Source organism: Falco cherrug, chromosome 11, assembly GCF_023634085.1.
Source record: "Falco cherrug isolate bFalChe1 chromosome 11, bFalChe1.pri, whole genome shotgun sequence".
Lineage (NCBI taxonomy): Eukaryota > Metazoa > Chordata > Aves > Falconiformes > Falconidae > Falco > Falco cherrug.
This window is the reverse complement of record NC_073707.1, coordinates 15261130-15284023: the sequence shown is the minus strand read 5'-3', so window position 1 is coordinate 15284023 and position 22894 is coordinate 15261130. Positions and strand designations below refer to the sequence as shown.

General features: G+C 40.3%; 1 protein-coding gene and 1 long non-coding RNA gene across 4 annotated transcripts in view; one reads left to right on the top strand and one right to left on the bottom strand.

Annotated features, from left to right (window-relative positions):
• Positions 1 to 1561, bottom strand: part of RHBDD1 (rhomboid domain containing 1) — a 45890-nt gene extending 44329 nt beyond the window's left edge. Inside the window, exon 1 of one of the 3 annotated variants that reach the window (XM_055723524.1) lies at positions 1441 to 1561. The gene's annotated coding sequence lies outside the window, so the exon portion shown is untranslated. Of the gene's footprint in view, positions 1 to 1096; positions 1320 to 1440 lie in introns of those variants that run through there. The other 2 variants (XM_055723525.1, XM_027811824.2) reach the window with 2 other exon arrangements.
• A 126-nt stretch (positions 1562 to 1687) lies between these two features.
• On the top strand, positions 1688 to 22310 carry LOC106631460 (uncharacterized). The gene is made up of 3 exons (XR_001335156.3): positions 1688 to 1894; positions 10517 to 10592; positions 11529 to 22310. It is a non-coding gene; the product is annotated as an uncharacterized LOC106631460 (long non-coding RNA).
• The last annotated feature ends 584 nt before the right edge of the window (positions 22311 to 22894 follow it).

Below are 22894 nucleotides of genomic sequence, written 5' to 3'. Positions count from 1 at the left end.
ATATTGCTGTACTGGTGAAGGTGAGGGGATGTCACGGTTTAAAAAATAAAAATAGATCGGAACAACAGTGGACTTTCAGGCCAGAGTGAAGAGTTCTCACTTCACAGATGTTTTAACTGCCTTAATTAGGGTCAGAGGTTTGGTTTTTTTACTTGATTGCAATACTTGTATGATCCTAAAACTGGGTAATTATACCAGCAGAGCATCCTCCTTTATTTACTCTTTAGATCTTTGTCATATAATTAAAATGAAACAACCAATGCACCTCAGAACTGTGCAGCATTTGGGGAAAATCTGTCTGCAGTTTGCAAGAGAAAAGGATGGGAAGCTAACTTTCTAATGAAATCAATTTTGAATAATATAGGTTAAATAGGTAATTCAGAAATACACACTTTCTAGTATTAGTATTACATTAACTCTTGTCAAGACCTTACATCCCTTCAAATTAGCAAAATGCAGCTCCAGAAACATCACTGTGCTGTCTCAGGAAATTAAATGAACTTGAGTATGATTAAATACACTTTATTATAAGCACCTAAACTACTTAAACTCAGTATTTACGCGGACATTAGAAAGTTTGCCAAATATAGTTGAGGTACATTTGTCACTTCTCCTTTGATACAGGTGCAAGTCATTTGCAGGTTTGATTTTGTTGGGGTTTTTTAAGCTTCTGAATCATTTTAACAAGAAACAGATATAGTTCTAGTCACTTTTTTTAAAACCGATTATTTACACAACCTATAAACCCCACTGCTGTAGGGAAACGGGAGTAAATTAAAAACAAAAATAACGCCGAAGCCACCCACCCACACCCTGCAGCGGCGCATTAACGTGTCACTGGGCTCTAGGCGCCCCCCCGCGCGCGCCAGCAGGCTCAGCCCGGCGGCCCCGGCCCCGCCGCTTCCACCGCCTCGGAGGCGTTCGCTACAGCCAAGTCCTACCGAAACCGGGGGCGGGCCACGCTAAACGCTGTTACAGCGCGGAATATTCGGTATTTTTGCGGTTTTTGAAATTCACTTCCGTTTCCATAAACCGCGCTCCGCCACTCCGCTCGCAGCGGCGGGGGACGAGGTCAGCTCGGCGGAAAACAACTCACTAGGGGCCGGCACCGGAGAGCGACACGGCTTCGGGGGAAGCCTTCCCCTGCCCAGGCGCCTCTACAGCGCTTTCGCTTCCGCGTACCGGGCAGCCTCCGGCGCGGGAAGGCGGCGGCCCGCCGGGCCCGACACAGCCCCGGGCCCGCCACACGGCCGGCTGCCGCCCCCCGCCGGGGAGGAGCGGGCGCGGAGCCCCTCACGGCGCGCAGCCGGGGCGGGCTGAGGGAGGGGCCACGCCCGCCAGGAGGAGGCGCAGGGCGCCGCGCGCGGAGCCGCCGGCCCCAGCCCCGGCCCCAACCGCTCCAGCCGCCGCGCGCGCCCCCCGCCCCGCCCCGCCACTCACGTTCTCCGGCGCGCGCAGCGGCACAGCCCAGGCCCTGGCGCCGCACCACGTGACCCACCCGCCACTTCAGGCGCGCGGCGGTGGGGGGGGGTTAAGGCCCGCCCCGCTGGCCGCGGCCGCGCATGCGCTGTGAGGCGGCCGGGCCGCCGTCCGTCAGCGGGCGGGGTGGGCTCTGGGATCGGCGGGGCGCGGCGCGGCCTGCAGCGCCTTGTTGGGCCCGCTCCGTCGTGCCGCTCGGGAGGGCGCCGCCCAGGAGCTGAGGCAATTACTGAGGAATGGGCGAGTGCCTCTTGGTAGCTTTATCCCCGCTGCAGGCAGGGGCGGCGGTGTTGAGGTGAACACAAGTTGGCGAAGATAAGGAGGTGTTTAAGAGCGGGCGAGGAACACGCCGGCTTCCAGGCAGAACCCCTCAGCGAGGACGTTCTGGCGAAATACCGGCTCCAGGTGATAAAAGGTGCCGAACTTCCCAGTGGGAAAGCTTTGAATTGTGTTTAGTCTAATAACGTCTGTGAAAGTATCGCTTACTGGTACTGCTTGCCATTAAAATGCATAATTAGGTTCCCTTTGAAAATGGCTTACTACACATGCAAAGCAGTAACTAGTTCTGTAAGTTTAATAGTTCAACTGCTTTCGGTTTTTTTCCAGCGTTAAAGGCAATTAGATGAACACGCTAGTTGCACTTCTGTAGAGTACTAGTCATTGGTGTTAAGTATTATTCCCCAAATAGTTACAGATACCTAGACTGTGAGCTTTGTTGTTGTTACTCAGTCGGGAATACATTGAGCAAATTATAAATGCCTAAAATAATAGGTTATCATAGAAATGTTGGCAAGCTGATGGTGCAAATATGTGACTAGAATGAATCATACAAAATCCATAGCCAAAGCTACATGTAAATGGCCCTATTTTGCTGTCATTTATGTGGCACTTAGGTTTCATAGAACATTTTGGCAATTTGGACAAGTATGTCATAGAATTTATAAGAAAATTGTATTCTGCCCTTCCAAAAACAGCACACAGCTCAGCAGACTGGCAGGCATGAAAGGGGCTGAATTCCTAGAAATAGGGTGGAGATCAAGTTAAAGGAGCAGACTTTGCCAAAACAAGCAACTTCAGCATAGTCTTCTCTTCCAAGAATGAACAGAAGCCAAAAGAGGAGGGCAGTTTCAGTGTGTGCCACCATTTAGACACGTTATCTTAAGCTCCTTAGTTTCAGCACATTCAGATCTGTTGCTTCAATTAATGCTAATCATAGTAATTCATAGAAATCACAGGATGTAGGAGTTATGATAGATTTTCTGTCATACACCAGGTTTTCTACTATTGGCACAATTTTCTGTAATCGTGTACTCCATTTTTATGCAATCATAATTCCAGTCCATAATTCTTAAAAGATGCAGTATTATTGCTTGAATACAGGTCCAGATCTTATTACTGGATGTACAAGTCCTGAGATTAAGGTTCTCTTCTGGGACTTAGAAGATCTGGATTTCATTCATCCTGAGTCAACCTGAGCAATCATTTATTAATATCCCATATTTTCAGGTCCTTATTGACACAGCAGGGTTAATAGAAGTCACAGGAGCAATGGAAGGCTAGAGTAAATGATGCTATCATTAATGGGCCACTCAAGTAGATAGATATAAAACCACCCCACTGTTCTTGTACTTTTTACCCAAGTGTGGGATTTGATACCCAATAAGTTCTTAAAATTGTTTTCTACACAAATTTTGCTAAAAAACCACCAGATCTTCTGTATTATTTTATATGTACATAGAAGGAAAAAAACAAACCCACCCACCTGTGGCTCTCTTTCTTGAATCTCACACTGCCGTTTACCTTATGGATTTCTTTTACAGTGGTAAAATTGCCTTAATGTTCCTTTTTCTTATCAATAAAATTGAATAAAATGAGAAATACTGTTCACAAACTGCAACTCCTTTTCACTGAAAATTTCAAAAGTTGACATATATGTCACTTAGGTGCGATTACCTGGCTTTCCTCACAGTGAAAAATGTTCTTGAGGAAGGATAGCCATTTAGTTCAGCTGAAAGGCTGGCACAGAAAAGCTTAGTTCAGCTAATGTATGACAATACCTCTTTCCTTTGAAGTGACTATTAACAGTATAGGTTCTGTTTCCTAGTTATGGCTGGCCTGATTAGAAAGAGAATTCAATACTTGGAAAGAAAATAAGGAAGAAATAAACAAAAACATCATTTTCATAACCCACATACACTTAGCAGAGGAGTGACGCATACAGTTAGCACTGCTTACGCCTTACTGCTAACTATATAATCCATGTAAATATTTATAATACAGCTATTATCAGTGTAAACATACAGCTTAGTCCTATGTTGACCCATAATGAAAAAGTGACATTGAGATCTTTCCTTTGCTTAATAGCACAAGGTTTAAACAGGTTTTAGGAGCAGTAGAGCAGGTCTCAGAATACTCATTTTTCTAAGACTTATACTGACGCTTTTCAGCATGAAATAATTGGGAAGGAGCAGCATGCTATGGAATGCATGGATGCAAATTAAATCCATATCTGAAGGATATTTTTTTAATTAATGCTGGGAATCTGATAGCAGCATATTTGAAACACTGTTTATGTTAATCTTCAAGGAACTAGTTAGGACTGGCCTGCAAATGTAAGAAGAATGTCAAAGCGTAGTTATGGTAAAGGAACTGTGACTTTCCTAGACTGTGAGTACGTGACAGTGTTTACAAACAGTAGAAGAGAGAAGCAGTAACCCAGAATTTGATACAGGGAATATTATGAGTCTGTCAGAAAATTAACAAAATACAGATGATTAAAGGATCAGTTTAAACATGTTATTAGTTTATATAGAGCTGTGGTACCGCTGCTACCATTCTGGTTCTGAAAACAACTTAATGCTTTGGAAACCAGAGGCACGTCCTTCTGAGAGATACATACGGAAATACGATCTGATAGCAAATGGTTTGTATGAATTCAGGGTTTACTCCTTTGGAGTCTTTGATCAGACATTAACTTTGTCTTTGCTTCGTAGCCCACCCATCCTAACTTTTCCTTAGCTGGCGTTGTACTTTCTCCAGTTCAGCTGCCATCATCACCAACACTATAACTTCATAATACGATATGGACAAGTGGAGTGAAAAATGTAGATGCTTTCTGTCCAGCTTATAGAGATAAAAAGGAATATATCCTGGAGGCTCTTGATCTGTTCAAATAGTCTGCCAGAAGGAACAGAAGAAACATCTGGTGGAAAATAAAAGAGTGTGTTGGTCTGAGTGTGGGCCGGAAGAAACAGAGTAACATCAAAAAGGTTGCGTAACACAGCCAAAGGGGTGTTTGATCATCTAGTCACTTCTTGCTTATCCAGCTACTTCCACATTGCATTGAGGGACTTCAGTTAACCCAAAGCATTTTTGTCCTCAAAAGTCTACACTGTTGTATATGACCAGAGGAGAAGATAGCAGACCAAAAGGCAGTGTTAGGGAAATTAATTTGTGAAATATGCCAAGAAGATGGTACCAGGCGATCCCTCTATGCAACTAAAGGGTTTTCTAAAAAAACGTATCAAACCAAAGAGAATATGATTTGAGCTTACTGGTGAAAACAAACTATAATATAAAAAGTTACTGGTTATGGAATAGCAAAGGAGTAACCTGCTGTCATCTAAAATTGATTTTAAAACATGTATATGCAAACATTTATCTTCATTTTGTTTGACCACAGGAATGTTAAATAATCATTACTAAATTGTTAACCATAATACTATAGGCAGAAAATACTCTCTTGAACACAGTTCTTTTTTCAGTGGCAACGTAATTTACATCTCATCATTCACTGTTTGTACAAATCATGAAGTTAAAGTATGTTCTGCTGCTGGCAGGGAATTTTTGTTAATACTTGAGCTGTGAAAATTTTATGATTATTTCCCATTTCTATAAAGCATTCACATAATGCTTTGCTTTATGGAAACATGGGGTTTGATCCATTTTTTAATGAAATTTTAATGGATTTATGACAAGAATGTATCAGTAATCTGGTGACATCTTTGTGTGCTCCATTGGCCTGCAGGATGCCAGGACAGTGGAAGCAATGTGCTCCCTGGGGGAGATGAAACGTTGATTTGTAGTACTGCCAGGTTCCCAGCCCTCAAAGTTGGGCTAATCCAGAGGCAATAGTGGAGGGTTTTATCTGGCGCTCCTTGTAAAGAAGGATTTGTCAAAGACAGTAAAAGATTTTCTCCAGAAATTACATTAAGCCCCTTTTGGGAAGTCTTTTCTTGCTTTGTATTTTCTCATGGTTATTTGAATAGACTTCAGGTTCTGCATGTTTTTGTTTTTTTATACTAACCTTGGTTCTACAACATATATGCTCACCAATCCATCTCATGTCCCCTGCAGAGAGGGTGAGGCAGAGGCAGAGGCGGGGAAGCATTTGGAAGAGGGGCTGATACCAGTGGAAGACTGATCCTAAGATTTTACTTCACGATTCAGACTTTTTGTTTTCGCACAATGAAAGCAGCTGTATTTCCCTTGAAAATTTCCATCACAGAAGTAGTAAAGAGGCATAGTATGTCATAATATTCAAAATGTTGAAATCAGGGTTGATTATTTTTGGGTTGGCTTTTTATTGTTTTTAACTTAATGGGCTTTCTAAAGCTGTTTTTAACATACTGAGTTTTCTTTAACAAAACTAAGCCTAACAAAGGCACCTGTCATGGCTCAAAGTGCATTGATAAGCCCAATTGCCCTGACCAGTTTCACCTGGGTCTCCCTACCCGCAGGCCCTGCAACCAGGAGCCCCATGTTAAGGTCAGCCCCGGGAGTTTACTCCTTTTTTGAGTGGGGCTGTAGCAGCATTGGTCTCCCGCTCCACCACAGCCTTGCCCAGGTTATGGGTCTTGCTGAGCTGGGCCTGGGCTGATGGCTCAGCCTTGCCATCTTGGTGTTGTGTCTGACTTTGACTTTGCCTTTGACCTGCCTTGTCACCCAGTCTGCCCTGTGGTTTGGGCTTTTGGTTAAACCTGGCTGCCGCCCCTGGGCCTCCCCTGCCCCTTGCGCGAGTACCATGGGGCTGGGCTCCCTTCACGCAGGTTGTTCCAGAGTAAGAAAGAGGAAAATAGGATATTTGAGGCAGTGAATCTGCAAGTGGCAATTCAAAGCTGGTAAGGTCTATTAAAGCATTATTTTATTTTTTCTGTTAGGATTCTGTTTTTAAAACTTTCAGTAGAAATTACAAAGCTGCTGTAGAAAGGGGAAAAGTAAATTAAGAGAAGGTCGGACTGGCTTTTTGAAGCATTTAAGCATTTTTAACATAGAAAATAATGTCTGGATTATAATCAAACTAAGTAAAACCACTGAATATTGCCAAACCTGGAAGCTTGTGTTTTGTAGCAGGTTTGTAGTGTTACCCAGGTTCATCTTGGGAGAATTTTCACTCTAACCTGGCAAATTTTTTTTTTTATCAGCTACTGTAGATGAGAAAAGTAGACAAGTTTTCAGGTGCATAATGCTTTGTTCAGATCTGAAATAGAAGCAGTGGACTTCAAAGTGAAATAAAAATTGAGGGGCTTTTTTCTTGATTACCTTTAGAGCATATGGGAAGTTACACATAGCAGCTGAATGGAAATGACTGGTGAGTGTGCTGGGGATGATGCTTTTTCTTGTGCATGTATAGGAAATAAGAATTAGTCTTTGGCTTGGTTTCAAACAGCAAGTTTCACCTTTGTTTTTCTGTTAGTGCTGCTGTAGCTGTGGTGGTCTCCTCAGAATGAAGAGTGTGTGGACAGTCATAATACTGCTTGCTGGTGGCACCAACAAATGCAGGTGGAAGCTGTCCTTCTGACCTGGGAGAGCAGTGGGAGATTCCTCCATGGTACACTCTCACTGCCTCTCATGACATGCAGCTGAGGCTGAGAAATGGTCTGCCATGGCGCAGTGACTGTGCGCACAGCTGCAACAGGTTGCTGTCCTACTACTCTAGGTTATTTTCCACTCTGCTGAAGATGATTACCTGTCAGTCGTCTGCTGATAGACCTTTCTAATCTTTAAACTAAATCAGAAGGCTAGGTGCTTGAGATCAGATTGCAGCTGTCTCCAGGGTGTGGGTGGAGCAGGCAAGATTCACATCATCCTCTACATGTGCTGAGAAGATGCAGTACAGCTCCCAGCTAGAACAAGTAATACAGTCTGGGGCTGTCCTGTCCCCCAAGCCATCTCCACAGAGGGGATCTCACACTTCAAAGGCCGTCTCTAGAACAAAGCAGAGGTTGGAACAGAGGGCTTTCGATTGGCATGGAATGAGCACCGACAAGGGCATAAAGATAGTGCTCAGCCATCTGCATGGGTGTTTATGCAAACTTTCTAGGACTTGTTCAGTTTTCTGGGGATCTTCTGGCTTTCTAGGTAGAAGGGCAAGTTTTTCAGCCATTAGTGGGATGAACCCTCTTGCTTCCCAGAGTCAAAGAATTCCCATGGGGATCGCCCCAGGGACCTCTTCCTCTCCTAAAAAAACTTGTGTCTATTTTCACCTTTTTCTTTCAGCAGCTGAATAATATATATTTGTGATATATTTACTTCAATTATTCATTGTGTGGTTTAATTTTGATCTGTGTCCAATGAGCTTGAGGAATGTGTTTTTTAATTACTTTCCTTGTTCTCTTTACTGGCTTTCCATCTGTAAAATAATGGTCTTCAGCAGCTTTCTGGCTTTTGGCATTGCGTAGTGCCTAGATCAGTTACAAGGTGACTCAGCATTCTGCACAGCCTCTTGTGAAGATTTCAGCCAGGCCTTCACTTGATTAATGAGCATTGGCCTATTCTTGAGATAAATTCATGCTGGATTTTGCCCAAGGGCTACAGAGTGGGTACTCCAGGGAATTTAGTGGAAGAAATCTGTACTTGAAATGACTTTTCTTTGAAATCAGTTTACTTAATGATTGCTTGCTTGAAGGTAATACCACTGATAAGGAGGAAAAGCGAGTCAAAATGTAAGAGAAGTACGTTCATTAGATTTTTTTCTGTCTTGTTTGTGTATTAAAGCCAGCTCTCTCTCCGAGGAAAGATAATGTGGCAGACCCTATAGTGGGCCATGTCCCTGAGGTAGGTGGGAGCTCACAAGACGTTAGCTTGCATCTGCATGGTGCCTTTCAGCAGTGGCGTTTGTGACACCGGCGCCTTGGCATTGAGCAGTAGTCCCCCTCCTGCCCCTGCCAGATACCTGCTTCGTCAGTGATGACTGGCACATCCGTGTTGGTATCAACCACTAACCACATATACGAGCATGTTTTAGTGGATTTCCTGAAGAATTAATGTATGGCAATTTTACCTGTCTGCTAGCTTCCCCCAGTAACTTCTGAATCAGTTGACCAGTTTCAGTCTCACCTACCAGAGGTGTGGGTTGCTGATGGGCTTCACCACCTCCTGCAGCTGCTGCTCGTGGTCAGTCTTTTTGGAGAGGGAGCTGCTCTGTGCCAGGGGATGGGAATGGCAGAGGGTGTGTATGCAAGTCTGGGAGCTGAGCTCAGTTAGTGGAGACATGGCAAAAGACACCAAGTTTGTCTAACAGGCCTGTTCATCACAGCACGGATTGTTTTTAACTGTGCCCTCTTGGCAGCTGAGGGGCTGTGCATCAGAGGACTTGTAAGCTCACACAGCTTCACCTGCCTGTACCATGTGGTGGTTCTTCAGACAACCAGTCAGAGATGGGTAGGAGACTTTAGAGAGACTTGAAACCATTGGGTTGGGAATGGGAAGCAGGGAGGGAGAGGGGCAGAAAAGCAGTATGTAGGGAACATCCCAGGGAGTTGACAGCACTATGATTGAACCTGATACTCAGAACAGGCAAGCGGGGTTAATTTTTCTGCTACTCGTGACTTCTCCATTTATATAAGAAGTTGGACACCTGTTTTCATGCGCCATTGGGGGAGGGGTGTTGAAATACTTAACAAAAAAAATTACCAATTGTATAATCTGTGCGGTTTTTGAGTACTACTGTTGGTGTATCAGAGAAGTGTTTTGCTGAAGGAATCATATGTGGTTCTGCAAATGCCAGGTTCATTTGCAGAAGGACAAGAAATAAATGGATATGTGCACAAAAAAGTCAATATACTGAAATGAAGAAAGCAACAGAAGACAAAACACAGTATGTGTGTTTTTAGACTATCTGTCAATCTAAAGTAATAATAAATAAGTAAACAGAACCTTTTTAATTCGTGCAAGTTAATCCCTTTCAGGGCTGAATTAACTAAAGCATATCCCTATGAAATAACCTTCATTATATAAATCAGTGTGCTGATGGATTACTGAGTTTGCAGCCAAAAAAACGCACCGCCATAGGTGTGAAGTTTCCTGATCATCTAATAAATTGATAACTTTGAAGTCTAGTTGTGACAATTTAAATGTCATCACTATTAAACAAGTTGCCAAAATGCAAACAACCATCCTAAGTCATTAAAATGTAATTATAAAGGACAGCTGGGTCTACTATCAATCTGGGCTGTGGGGATTTGTAATGGGGAAAAATATGAAACTTTCACACAAACAGAATGAGACTGCTGTATGTGCCAACCAGAGCCTGCATGGGAAGCAAGGGAAATGTATTTTGTGCATACAGAGTTACTGATGCTTGTGTATGGCTGCGTTACTGAGATGGACATCGGGGTCAGTGACAGCGTGACATCCAGCAAATGTCTTCACCTTCTCTCTACCATGTATCAAAAGTCCTTTTGCTTATTAACAGCGTAGGCATGCCCAATGAGAGGCAGATAGACTGGGTGGCAGTTACAGTCTAGCAGAAATGACTATGAAACAGGACTAAATTTGCTGTGTTGTGGAATGACAGCACAGGTGGTGTAATCCTTGTTTTGAGAACCAGGTGGACTTTAGTTGATAATGAAGGTAGGCTTTTTGGCCGAGAGTAGTAAAGAGTAAAGTGACTATAAGGCTTTGTAGGCATGGACCCAATATGTTTATGAAAGCTGTGTTTAGTATATTGATAACTAAATTATAGAACTTTCTTTTTTTATGTTTATTATTTGCTCGATACATATTTTCTTGACACTTTGAAATGGCCGTGATGCAGACAACGAACCCAATCCCTCCTCAGGACTTGCAGCACCTCCTAGCTCTACAGTCACATTGGTTTCAGCTACATCCCAGTAGGTTCTGTCTGTTATTCAGCGATGTAGCATGTAGTTGATTAGATTTACGGCTTTAGATTAGATACGTACAGTAGAAATGGTGGAAAAAGCTAGAACTGTGATACTGCTTCATTAAAATAGTAGCCCCAAAAGGCCCCACAGTCTTTTGGTGTATTATTTATATGTATTATGGAGCTACAACAGCTGCTAGCTTCCATAATTAAGCCCCATTTTCCCTAAATGTGGCAGGAGGGGTGAAATAAGTGGGAATTGCTGATAATTGGGAAAATTTTAAAAGACATCTTTTATATTATGTATATTAATGCATATAAAATTCAGGTATTGGATAATTTTTTGAGGCTTTTAAAAATCTAAATAGATTTTTTTATAAGTATGAGTGCTAGCATATTATTTGAAATAGCGTGATTCTTTTTTTCCTGTATATCAGCCTATAGCAGCACATCACTCTCAAAAAAACTGAGTATGTTGCAAACAATTCCAAGGTGTGTTCTAACTGATCAATATTCCTGAAATATTTAGATGTCAAATTCTCCATCTATTGTTCCACTATGAAATAAATCCTTGTGGTGTCTTGGGGCATTCATTGCACTGAAAAACTTGTTAATTTATTCTCACTAAGAAAAGTGCGCTATTGCATATGGGTGTTCACAAACCATTCATTTCCTTCCTTTTTGTGTACTTGGAAATGATATAATAACTGGGCGTACTAGTGTAATTATCTACCTTTCACTTTTGTAAATTGTAATTTTTATTTGTTTTGTAATAAGAATCTGTTGGTACGGAGCTTAGAGAAACACTTAAAATTATGAACTATTTCTAATGAACAGATTGTTTTCTGATGCAAATGGAAAGCCAAGTTTAGAGTTGTGTGGTTTTTTTTTTAACGCAGAAGGATACAGCCTCTCAGCAGACTTTGTCCTTATTTTCTGACAGATTTGGACTGCCCTACTGAAAAGCATAAACAAGCCTCAGCCTTTCAACAACAGATATGGGACACTAACCTGCCAAATACAGGAAAATGAATAAATGGAAGAACAATAGAAGTCAGTAAAGTAGGAAATCTCATGCAGTGTGAATGATTTCCTATATAGCATAAGCAAAATTTTCTGCTCTTTGTTTCTCACAGCTACACTCAGGATAAATAAATTTTTGTCACCAATGCTGTTACAAAAAGCATGCAAATTCCAGAGATCACACTGGCTAATGGATGGGATGGTTATTTTGGAAGGAAAAATAAGCTTTCCTATAATTTCCATTCATGTCGTCCCAATGTGAGATGACAGTTTACTGCAGGTTTAGGAAATTAAAATAAAATGTTACTTTTCCAGGTGCACTGAAGAGGCTTTGAAATTAGTGAAGGTGAAGTGAAATGGTATTTCTCACTGCACAGTGAGAGTCAGCAAGATGACATTGTAAAATATCCTTAGTAATAGTCAGTTAGAAAGTCTGCAGGGGATGAGGTCAAAGAAGGGTTAGCAGCTGACATCAAATCAGAAGCCAGATGTGCTGACCTTTAATCATAGGTTTTTGCAGGCTTTTTTTTTTGGACTGCAATACAGCATAACATTATTGAATTCACCTTTAGATTAAGCTGGTCTGCTTTGACATATACAAACCCATATGCAAGTTAATGGCTGTGTCATCCACTTCATTATGCAAGCTTTGATAACAGATCAGTGAGGTGACCTCTGCAAGCACTACTTTTCAAGGTCCTTAACCATTTGCATTTTCAATAAACAGAAAGTGGCACTCCCCATTTAGGTCATGTTGGATCATTAGTTTGGCAGATACAAATTAAACCTAGGAATAGTAATCTGTGACATGTTTTTCTTTTTTCTTGCAAGATCACTTAGAAATATTTAATTCAGCACTATGTTGTGATGAAAGTCATCTGTTCATGTACTGATGCAAGATCTTTGGTGTTGCAGAGAAAGCATTCTTGGAGAGAGTGTTCCTACCACAGGCATAGGTATTACTCAGTGGACTGAAGTTAAGCATGGTCAGAAATTTTTGAAGGATCAAAATTTCTTGGGGAAAAAAATTACATTTTCATAAGGGTCAGTAGATGACAAAGTTAAGATTATATATGCAAACCCTAACTGATCCTTGTTGCTTATATGTGATTCTGCAGCCTTTGCTTGCAAAATCATTTTGCAGAGGATTTTTGCGTTAGAGCTGAAATGAAAGAGGGCCTGACATGGTGCAATTTCTACTAGTTTAAAAAATGTTTTTGGGTGGTTTAATAGAAGCTTAATATAATGATATATTGATGTAGTGTTTTCTTTATTCAGAGGGTATGCTTCTGACTTGCTTACTTACACAGTGCTTACTCAACAAACTGCATAGTAATCAGTAGTATTAAGGTCAGTGGCAACAGATCTGTCTCTCACATTGTACACTGAAGACAACATTTACTGAATATTGCGCTGGTGTAGAATTAAACGGATTGCTGATTCCACTGAAATTACTTACCTTTCATGCAACTTACAGGAAAGCATTTAGCCAGGGGCTGGCCGGTGGGCGTATGCCCTTTGCAGTCTTCACTGTGCATAGTCCAACTTGAGTACTGAATAAGGAAGGTATGCAAAAGAGATGGCTTGTTTCTTAGATTCATTAACATCTGACCCTTTTCCCAGTGAGGTGGGAATTGTGTGCTCCGACAACAAAAGACCTTGGTGGTGTCCATGATGACCTGGAAACCCACATAAAATGTTATAATCACTGCTATTGGCATAGTATCCCAGTTCTCAGGTACTGAAACTGCAGAACTCAGTGGTCTGATCTATCTTGTTTACAGGGCAAGGGGAGGCAGATATATAGATCAGGCTTCTCCTGTGTCTGAATTTAGAGTCTATTTCCTGTATTTCTTAGCTCCTATTTCACTCTTACTTTTGTATTCTATCCTTTGTACATACTAACTATTTCTGTGGGAAAGCACAGTTAAATTATTTTAACACTTAAACCTGAGTTGTGTCCTAATTTCATCTGGGTGAGGAATTTCAAGCCAACATGTTTTGGTGGTTTTGTCTCCTGCTCGCAAGAGTTTCATCCAGGAGGTTGGTCTCTTCATTTCTGAGGAATGCAGCTAACCGGAAAGACTGTGGTCACAGATTTTTTAAAAAAAAAAAAAAAAAGAAGTCTTGGCTATGTAATGCTGCTTCCACAGAGCTGACTGCCATTCTCCAGTTGGCCTGACAAGCCTCCACTGTACTGTTTGGTGAAGGCTTTGCACTTCTAAACAGGTATGCTTCACTTGCAAGTCTTAAGATTTCTAAGTATATACCTAAATCATATAGGCATGCTGCCGCTTTGAGGTGTGATGTGCAAGTCATAGATTTAAAACACAGGATTTATGAACCACGGGGTAGCATCCATGTTGTATTCCTACTCTGTTGGGCCATGAAGCCCTGTGGAAACCTCCAGCTGGATGGCAGAGGTAGATGCTGCAATCCAGTTCATCAGCTGTAATGCTCATAAAAAGGACACCTGTGACGTAACTGATGGGTTTATTCTCACTCTGAAGTGACTGGTGCCAGTATTAGGGACCAGATTCAGCTGAGAGGGAGGGCATGACTCATATCTTTTCATACCTTGGTTTTTAGAGTTCTCTCCGACAATAAAAGAAAGGTAGTGAGCTTAATTCCTACCAAAACCAGAGCAAGGCTGTGGCAGACTGGTGATGCTGTACTCTGCTGTAGCACATATATGCAGGACCTTGGTGCACCTGTGTTTAGGACACTAATGCATTTAAGCAAGCTGGACCTAAGACTTATAGCAAATTTTCTATAGCACTCTAACAGAAGAAACTGGATAACCTACAGTAGCTTAATTAAAGTTAAAAGAAGATGTTTGAAGTTAGTTAAATATGAAAGTGTTTCATAATGAGAATGAATTCCTCTGGGATATTTTTTTATTAGTTTTTCCACCCCATGGACAGCTTTGGACTGGAGGTTAAGAACAAAAGCTGGATGCTTCCGCTGAAATTTTCCATATAGAACTAATTACTGAGGGCAACATTGTAACATATCTTTCTGTTCCAGACTTGACAACCTTTTCAGATGATTAGGGGGAAGCAGACCTCTCTATTAAATTTTTTCAGGTTGTTCTGCAGACTCAGGAAGACATTATTTATACTCTGTTCATGTATTTAAGTTGATCTTTGTCATTGTGTGGCCAGAAACATCTGTTTTAAACAACAGAAGCTGAGATTATTAATCACTATTCTATAGGAAGGAATTAATTCAGTAGCAAACTGCATAGCTATAGAATCATGCAGTAACTGGAGCCTTGCTGATAGCACGGATAAATTGAGGGTTTCATTGTATTGAGGTGTCAGTCTTGCATCTGTCATCACTGCTAAATAATTTTTAAGGGCTTAAAAAGCCCAAGAGGTATCCTGTCCCCGTAAGAAATTCAAAATTCATTTCTTCCTATCTCCTGGGTGCTATTTTTAGAAACAGCGGAAGAAACAGACAAATCAGTCTAGTAACTCTATTAGTGTCTACAGTTTAATCCTATGAAAGGGAGAAGTAAGGCAATTGTAGTCATCTGCTGAAATCAGAACATCCTTAGTAGCACATTGAGGTTTTATTTTTTACTAAGTAATCAAATTGGAAAATTGTGTGATCCTCAAAGATTTCTCTCTGAGAAAGCAAACAGAGGAACAGCAAATGGATACAGAAGGGGTGTTTGGAGGCTGCCTTTATGAATGCTGACAGTAACAAGGAAATGATAGGGTGCAAAATATACTGAATAAAGCAGAATACTTCACAGTCTTTACGCTAGTTTTTGTACTTGTGAAATGAAACAATAAATACAGAAGTGATCCAGGCAGCTAGATGAATGGAAATAGTGCAAACCTGCGGAGGTCTTGGGTGAGAAAATAAGTGAAGCTGCCCTATATTTACTTGAAAACTGGCCCTTGAATGAAGAGCCCTCAAAGAAAAGGAGAACAAAGATAGGATTCCTGCAGGAAGTAACCTCATATGTAAAAACATTACTGAATGGGGAAACCTTAGCTTTGTGTTCTGCCCTTGAGTTTTAGACCTGTAGTTCTGGCTTTCTTCAAATAGAGACTGCAAAGTCAAGAGCATGGTCCTGCCCGTTTGTGCACAGAGCTGAGCACCGTATCTCCTAACCACACTGTAGTTACATGAAGGGAAGCCCTGAAAATCAAATATAAGCAACCTATTTTACCACTTGCTCCCTCCCCCCCCATTTTGTCATCACCCTGATTTTCCCAGATTTTACAATTGTGCCTTGCTGGCTCCTTTCAGTCTACCTAAATCCATTAATTGAAAAATGTTTTATTCCTGTCTGTATCAGAGAAAAAAAAATGTTATCCACTTTGAGACCCTTATCTCCATAGGAGGTTTCATGTCTTGGGTAAAAAAAACCCAAACAGCTACTTGCTGTACTTTCAGTGTAAACACCAGCACGTAAAACTGTATAAGGAGACCATGGAAACACGTTGCTCGTAGACTCTCTTTTTCTGGACTGTATGGTGAGGACAGTGTTCTCTGAATCTGTTGGCTAATAATCCCCAGTAATGCTTTGTAAAAAATAATCTAATGCATGTAAAAACATAATAAGAGAGGAGGATGTATTTATGTAAATTAACTAAAACATCTTCAAGAATTATGCATTAAAGTGGTTAGAAAAGCTAGTAGAGAATAATAGGCGTGGAGACCTTCTTCTGTTTGTCAGCAGCCTGTTAAATGGTTGGAGCTGCTGTAGCACCACGCATGCCAAATAGATGCAAAATAATTTTCAATACTAGAAAATCATCTGACAGCAATAACTCAAGTAATATGTTGTATTCATGTATTTAACTTGTATGTATGAATACTATTATTTAATACTTGTGTGTGATTGTATATGAATGCATAGCAAAAGAAATAAGAAATATACTTACTTTACTTATTAGCATTACAAATTTCTTATTAGCATTTTCATGGGCAATTTTTCCTGCAACAAACTTTCTCTGTTCACTTTGAAATTAATGAGAATTAGGCACCTGGATTTCTTTAAAGAGCTGGCTTTCAGTGTCCAAAGTTAACAAAAAATGTTATTTTGTTTAAAGAAAATGGATTTGTCAGCTCAATTTTTTATTTACATTTATAGGAGCAGTTTGTGAAAGAGGTGAAAATTGTGCTCTGTTTAGATTACCTTTATGGTGTTTTAAGGCAGCACGTAGTTTTTTCTGATTTTAGCAAGCACCCTAAGCAGACCAGATGCCATTTAGTTTAGATAACTTGGCTTAATTTTTGAGAAAAGCAATTACTCTTGATAATAATAGCAGCTAGTCAGTTTTTTTTTTATTTGTAATTATAGCTGTGGGGTTTGTTAAGATGTAGGTCTTGGGGTGAGTACAGATCCTGGTTGAGAAACAGGAGAGAATGGAAGAGCCCAGCCCAAGAACTCTGCAGAGCCTCTTTATCCTAATTGTGTAACTTCAGAGGCTCTGTAAATTGGATGTGACATGTTATACATCTTCTAAAAGAGCTATCAGAATTTAAAGAAAATTAAACTCTTAAGTGAATGTTTGATTTGTAATGTTTGCCTCACAGTTAATGGTCTCTTTGTCTCATTCTGCTCAATGAGATTTTCCTTAATTCAGCTAATACAGCTTTTCCAGATAAGCATATGTGTATAAATTAGTATTTCCTTTTCTTTCTATGTATCCTACACTTTTCTTTCTGCTGCAATATTTTCACTGTAAACAGAAACAGTTTACCTTGGCCCTGGAATTAACAGTAACTTGGATCTCCTCAGTTTACTAATGAAACTTGAGTTTGAACTGATTTACCAAAAAAATATTTTTTAATATACAATTGAACTCAATAATTGTTTTATGGCTGGATCAACGCTGTACTTGGATTACAAGCTGTTTCCTATCTTCTTGTTTCTGGTATTCAGAAGGAAGGAAATATTTCTCTATTATTAAGCTCCCCAAAATCTCAAAAGACCATTTTTGGAAGGAAATTGCAGTTTCTATTAAACTTTCTTTTTATCTAAAATTTCTTCAAAGTACTTGCTAGAAACAAATTATGTAACAGCACTGTTTGACAGATTTATTTAGGGATAAACGTACATACTGGTTTGGCAAACAGCTTTTAGTTGTGTACCTTCAAGTTTTCTCCTTTGCTCATAAAAGACAAAAAAATTGATCTTTTTTATGACAGTCCTAAAGTCATCTCTGATTCAGATCACCTCAGATGGAGGATTGAAGATGAAAACAAAACCCCATTATTTTATCACAGTCCTTTTTGAACCTGGTAGATCTTAGACACGTGATAAACCAACTCTGAGTATTTCAGTAATTTAATCTATATACAATTCTACAATAGTTGGGGGGAAAAAAAAACCCCAAACACCAAAACCCAACCCCCTTAAATTTTAGCCTACAGGGCAAAACTGCTGGCTTTCTGGGACCAGTGTCTGATTTCCTTGCTCAATGCTAAAACGTCTGACATACTAAAATGTAAATAGAGAAACAGTGTTTAAGAAGGCAGATTAACTTTACATTTCTTCACATTTGATTTTCTTGGTCATTTATATTTAAAAAAAATAATTTACTAATACCATTACTAAATCCTCCATCAAATGGGAGCCATTTCCGTCAATGGAGTCCCATTGATATGTGTTTCTGGACAATAATCCATATTGTTTGGCATTCCTGAACTTCAAAACCCCAAACCCCATTACTTCACACCCCATTAGCTATTCTATGCTTTTGAACCAGATCAGTATTTCTAATCTGAGAAATCACTATTTGGAATCACCTCTTTGGGGTGACCAAGACATTCAAATGCTTAGGGGCAGGTGCCCAGTCTTGGGTGACTGGTGCCATTTCAGGTGCTCAGCACATCTGAAGTGTTTGCACAGGACTGGTGGGTGTCATCCATGGTCCACGCAGGAGGTTTTTCTGGAGGACTACCTGCAGTGGTTCCTCTCTGCACCTTCATCTGAGTCCATGAAATATTTGCAGCAACCAGGATCAGCAGGTATTTTTGAGAATAATATTCTTGCTCATGACCTTAAATTTGACCTTATTTAAGCAATAATAGTAACTATGTTTCAGGTAAGTAGGAGTTACTAACTTCCATTAGGCTGAAACAAGTTTCCTCAGGATGGCCCCCAAGATGATTGTTCTAATTTGGCACGTATCATTTAAGTGGTAATTACTATGGTAACACTTTAAATGCATGTGGTGCCTTTCATTTTATACAGCAAACCTGTACTAAGTAGAAGTAGGAGTTGAGAGAAGATAATGGATTTTGACTAGACTATTCAGAGCAGGCTAGAAAAGGAAACATATGAATAGTGGAAAAAAGAAAAATGTGGTTTGAGTTATTTTTCATGCAGTCAGAACTCAAAACAATTGATTGGATTTTGTCTAAGATTTCCTGAATTTGCTTTATGTCTGAGATCAGTCATGAAAACTTTGGTCCTGAAAGTACAACAAAAATTGTGTAATGTGAAAATGGGATTTAAATTCTTTCAGTGCCTGCCTTTGCATGATAAAACGTATGAACTTGCAGGCATGCTTACTCATCAGTGGGCATATATGAAAGTAAATTTTTTTTCAGTGCTTGATACAGCCACCCCCACCATCCGCCCTGCAAATCCTCCCCAAATGCAGATAAATCCTTTTGGTAACTGAGGCAAACTAAAGCACAGTCTTTAACATACCTAAATGTGCTTATGCCATATTTTTATATTTAAAGATTAAAGAGGTCTCTCTGAAAAAAACCCTGTAGCTAATGACCTGCACTTGAATCAGCTACAGGTGCATCTAGAAATCAAGGGAAAAACAGACTTTGGATGACAACTTCTACCTGAGCATTTTACCATACAACTTTTTGATCCCTGATGTAAGGCCTCCTTATGGGGGTAATGGGTAAAAACCTTCAGCAGAAATCTGCAGACAGGAAGAGGTAACAGAAGACTGGTGACAACTGCATCCAGTTAAGGTGATTCCAAGGAGAGTCCACTTCAGATGATCCTAGAAAGGCCATTTGCTGTGGAAGGTGTCACAGTTACATTTTCTGGGGTATTGATTCTGATAAGCGGGGGCTTTTTGTATGAAGGGTGTTATGAAAAACAGTGTATAAATAGTGAAATTGCTACATCAGTGCTGCTTGCATCACACACTAGTACATGGATATTTTCTGGGTCTCATCCTAGAAACTGTTGAGATCGTATGGTTTAGGAGAGGTATGGGATTCTAAGCAAGTAATTTAATTTGTGCTTTGAATCATTCCCTGTCCAACAGGTCTTTTTCAAAAGTTAGTGGATTCCTTACTGCAGTAACTTAAAAGGATGTTTGGCAGGTTCCTAAATGTTCCTGTTTAATGATGTAGAATTAATATCACTGTTTACAACTGTGTGTTTCTTAAATGTAGAAAACTTTATTTTACAAATGTGCACATGAATTTCTCTGGATGAAGGAAACTATTTTGTCTTTTTATTTCTTTGGTACGTTAAAACAGTACAGTGCAGTAACTTTTAAAAGATGGAAGGGGATGTCCTTATCTGCACTGCTTCATCTTTTGTTATGCTCTAACTCTGGAGACTACTCAGAGTCTGGACTTGATGCTGCCTCATGCTATGCCATGTTGTGTCCAGAGGATTACTGATATACATCCTGTTGAGCTCGTGCTTTGAAATCTCAACATTTCTTTATTCTGACAAAACCTTCTGAAAGTTGGACTCCACTGACCATGTCTTGTAAAAAAACCCCACAAAACCAACAAAAACAAAAAACCACCAAAACCCCAAACAAACACAAAAAACCTCCCAACCAACAAGCAATATATGCAAAAGGGATAATAGGGATTTAACAGAATGTAAGTTCTAAAAGTTGTCCAAAGAAAAGTGATGGTGCAGTGTCACCAGTGTGATCTCAAAAGACATTACGTGCAGCCCAGTCCTGTAATTAACTATTTGCAAATCATTAAGTTTTTGAGATGGACTTATTTTGGTTCTTACTGGCTAGGTATGAAGGTTAGTAGATTGTGCTTCCTGACCAAGAAGAAGCTGAAGCATTTGAATAATAAGTTAAAATTTTAATACGTTTAGATTACTAATCCCCATTGTGTGCCACGTGAATTTTCATTAAACTAAGCCCCAAATCTAGTCCTGCAGTCGCCTTCAATTGATGGTCCAATTTTGTTAATGCAAATTTTGAGTCAAATAGTAGCTCACAAGTAACAGTAATTCTTACAGACTTTGTCAAACTATAGGAGGCTGTGCAGACTACACTGTGGAGAGCGTGAAGAGTTATTAAAGAACTCTTACAGGATCAAGTGAAATGAATCTTAAAAGCATAAGCAGGTGTGTGCTGCATCATCACAAGGTCCACCTAGGCTGCTATTTGATGACAGAGGTATGTACAAGAGTTAAGACCCGTTAATAGTGGCACTCACCCAGAACACACTCGCAGCTTCTGCAGATCTGTACCTCATGCAGTTCCAGAGCTGGCTGTGGTTCTTTGTATTGCATGGACAGACTTTCCCCAAGTATTTGCACACTGATTTTTCAAGTCTCAGCATCCTGTGGCAATGATTTCACAGGTTCATTGACATTGTCTGAAGAAGTAACTTTGTATTTGTTATAAACCATCTAGTTTTAGTCCACCTCTTTTATCTTTTATATCGGAACAATTAATGCTTTTTTACCTTCTCCATGCCAGTAATTATATTTCTGGATATCTGTCACAGCCTTCTCAGGCACTCTTCCAGCCTGAAAAATCTTAATCTGCTAGCTCGGTTTGAGCTATCTTTGATATCTTTGATCATTTACTCTTATCTTTTTCCAATTCTTTAATATTGTTTTCAAGATCAGAAAGTAGATTTTTTTCCACAGTAGGCAAGGACAAGGTGCACAATAGTTTATGCAGCTAAAAAATTTTGTTCTCTTTTTTTTTTTCTCTCCTTTACATAATTCCTAATGTTCTGTTTGGTTTTTGACTGCACAAGAGTATCAAGGTGATGCTTTCAAAGAGCTACCTCTTACAGTTCCAAGAGCTTCTTCAAAAGTAGCCGTAATATACTCAGTGACAGGCTCTGAGTTACTAAAGTCAGAATTGCTTTTTCCTGCATGTGTTTACGCTTACCATTTTATTGCCCAGCATCACATTGTGTCATGAAGCTTTTCTGCAACTCTTTGAACCTTTCATAATTCTTTGCAGAGACCAAGAAAAGTACATTCTGTTTATGATCAGCAGGCTATGCTTAAGCTTGATCCTATCACACAAGTGGAAGCTCAAGGAACCCTGAATCACGGCTGGAGCCTGTGAAATGAGTCCATGCCTCCCCAGGTCGATAAAAATCAATAAATTTTGTCTGCTATCACTGGACATAAATCAGGTCCTTAGATAAGCTCAACTGCTAAACTCTTTGGGAAAAAAACAAAACCAACCAAACAGTAATACTTCTTTTTCTCTAGTAATGATCGCTTACTCTTTTGTTCTGTTATCCCGTTTTGAGTCCCCCATTCCTGATTAACACAATTGATAAATCCGTAATGATCAGACACCAGCAGCACATCCTGCTTGGAAGCAGTCAGCCCTAAGACCAGACCGCAGCACAGACCAGCAGCAGCCAGGCAGTCACAGGCAGCTGCCTTTGACCATAAGGAAGGATCTTTGGCTTCATGCTGCATGCTTTCCAGGCAGCTTCTGACACGGTGGACCCCAAAGCACACTTCACCTATCTCAGTGGCACGTACTAGGAGCAGATGGGTCAGCACAGCCCGGCTCCATTCACACCTCTCCAGCAGAGCAAGCAGACAGGGAGCTGATTCGGAAGGCTCTCACCCATGGGGTCCCGTAGGGATCAACACATTTTCTCCTTTTGTTCTGTAATTGCTAAATAGCACTGCAGGCAGTAACACACACATTACCTTCTGCTTTACCTATCATTCATGGTTGAACACTGTGACACCTAAAAGATGAAATAAAGCTGACTCTGAGCAAGACCAAGACTTGCTGCAATCACCAAGTAACCGTGGGCAAAACCTTCTATTTGGCTTTTATTTTCATACCTCTGTGGACTTTGCCACAGTGGTAAAAAACAAACCCAAACCCTATGGACTTACAAAACTCCCTTCCTCAGTCAAAAACTGCTTGAGATCATTGCTTTAAGCCATGAACAGACAAAAATTATTATAAATTGGATAAAAGATTCTGTAACTTTCCTTTTGAAATCTATGCTCCAGGCAATTTTGTCTGTGGTGACGGAGACAAAATTAAAACACACACACACACACAAAAAGCCTGTAAAGTATTGAAACCT